General features: G+C 46.1%; 1 protein-coding gene across 1 annotated transcript in view; it reads left to right on the forward strand.

Moving 5' to 3' along the window:
* The window catches only part of LOC139027881 (triple functional domain protein-like), an 18,545-nt gene that overhangs the window by 14,094 nt on the left and 2,089 nt on the right, over positions 1-2,362 (forward strand). The gene's annotated exons all lie outside the window — the stretch shown is intronic.

Genomic DNA, 2,362 nt, shown 5'->3' on the forward strand with positions numbered 1-2,362 from the left:
CAGAAATTCAAAACCAGTTCAATAGAAAAGCAGATGGCCATCCGATAGCGACAGAATGGAAGCCTGTTTGAAACACATAATGGAAGTGGTAATGCTAGAATGGACACGTGATGTCATTGTGGCCTAGTCTCCTAGTGTCTCCTCTCTGTGTGAATATTAAAACAAGGTAAATATGAAATAAAAAATAGCCTTTCTGTCGTATTCCTCATTTTATGAGAACGCCAGCCAGTAACCCCAGGAGCTTCCTGTTCAAGACGTTCTCTTCCCTCACCCTCTCAGAGTCTCTGGGTCTAGGTCTGTGTCCCAAATGGCCCAGGTCAAAAGTAGTGCACTATATAGGGAATAGGGTGCCATTTGGGACGCAGAGACTTGGGTTATTGGCGTATGCCAAGCCCTCCATTACTGTGTCAGTCTCATTGATTAGTTCTTCCTGTTCCATCCTGATCCTATCTCCTATCTGTAATGTTGCCTGTTTGTTTACACCGAAAACACAATGGAAACACTATCATTATCATGTTCACATGTGTCACTATACACCCGGTGTCGGACCAGTCCCTGTGGCGTAGACAAATAACTCTTGATTGCATTTGTTTTGAATTCCCCAAGCCTGGGATGTGGAGATGGAAAGCGGCCACACTTCATATCTTTGCCATGCAAAAATGGGCATTGTGACAGCAGTATAAGTGCCAGTATTTTCCTCTGTGGAGTGGACCCTCCCTGCTCTAAGTGCTCAGTATGTGTGATGCTTAAGAGACAGAGGAAGGTTCTGTGGTATGCTGCTGTGTGGGTAAGCCTTGGTGGTGTATGTAATGTCATCAGTCAATGGATACTATGCAGAGGCCTGGCCCAGTGTTTACTCCCTTTAACCCGGGTCCTCCAGGAGTTTTACATTAGGCCTGCCCTCTGTCTAGCTCCCCCTGGCTAAGATACCATGCTGCTTGTCATTTACATCCAGGAATGAAMACATGTAGTGAGAGAGGCTGTTAWTTAGCCTCACATTTTAATGCTTCACAGATGTCGTCAGAGTCAGAAACGTTTGTCGTTTTTCAGGAGGGCAGATGTCTTTATCTAGCCCAGCCCTCTGTGTGTTCGTTCTGCTCGTCCGTATGTCTGTCTGTTTGTCCGCTTGTGMTGTTCACAACTCTCATCAGTTTAAAAAGTGTTTGCAGACAGACAAGAGATGTTGAACATTGGTCCATTGATGTTCCCTTGCTATGGATTAGTATAATGAGGATTCACCCACCTCTGCTTCAGAGCACACTGCGTGCGGTGTTGTGTGATTCATTAWAGCCTCTCATTTAGATAAAAACCAGGCTACAAAAACCTGTAATTGTTTCAGCCAGGGGTAATTGAATGCTAACAGTCCTGCATGAAAAACTGAATAATTAATTTGTGTTTGCTGATCTATGTCTATCTTGTCACAACAGCTTTGTGGACCAAAATGAAAGGGACATGGTGTTGTTTTGGTGTTGTTTTGGTTTTAGTGTGCGAGTAGTAGGATGACGCTGACAACGTCAGGGAGGGTATCGATCCTTAACCTTAATTACCCAGCATGCCGTAGATCGCTACAGCAGGCAGCGAGAGCTCATCAACTGTGTGTGTGTGTGTGTGTGTCTACAGCTGGCAGCGAGAGCTCGTCTCCCATAAACACCTCATTAAACCATTGGGATAACGTTGTAGCTCTGACCACATGAAAGAGGGAGCCTACTAAAAGGGCTTCTCAAACAGGGGAAGCTTGGCCATTGTTGAGCTGTACTAGATCCAATAGGACTCGAAAGTAATGACCACTGTTTTAGTACAACACAGCATGTGTGTGACTGTACCATACACTAGATCCCCCTATTCACTTTTCTGTGGATTGGAAGCTGTACTACTACAATCAAACCCATCCAAAGTGTAACGTTTTGAGCAGCAGGCAGTGAGCGGTGTAGCCTTAAGCCCTGTGATATGGGTGATAAAGGAGAGGGAGAAACTCATGACTTGTGACTGAACCTCCTTTCTGTCTGGGTGGATCTCCTGCTATGCACTCCCTTATCCTCACCTCCCCTTCTCTCTCCCCACCCAGCCACACACAGTGTTGTGGGTGTCCGTCGGGGCTGGCTGGAGCTGGCTGAGTGGAAGCATGTGGAGATGTGGTCAGACTAGAGGGACTTCCTCCTCTCCCACGGGTGTAGCCCCTCCGCTCGGCTCGCTACACTTCACAGGATAACTGACATCAGCTGCCTGCTGCACACTCACCGTCACTTCCTTAAGCTTTTGATTGGCTGCGTTTGTTGGTTCAGCAGTTGGGTGACCATTTTGAAATGTTGTAACATGTAATTTACCATGAATCTCAAGTGTTTTTTTACTTCACTGAAAATGC

This window comes from Salvelinus sp. IW2-2015, linkage group LG6.1 (assembly GCF_002910315.2).
Source record: "Salvelinus sp. IW2-2015 linkage group LG6.1, ASM291031v2, whole genome shotgun sequence".
Classification (NCBI taxonomy): domain Eukaryota; kingdom Metazoa; phylum Chordata; class Actinopteri; order Salmoniformes; family Salmonidae; genus Salvelinus; species Salvelinus sp. IW2-2015.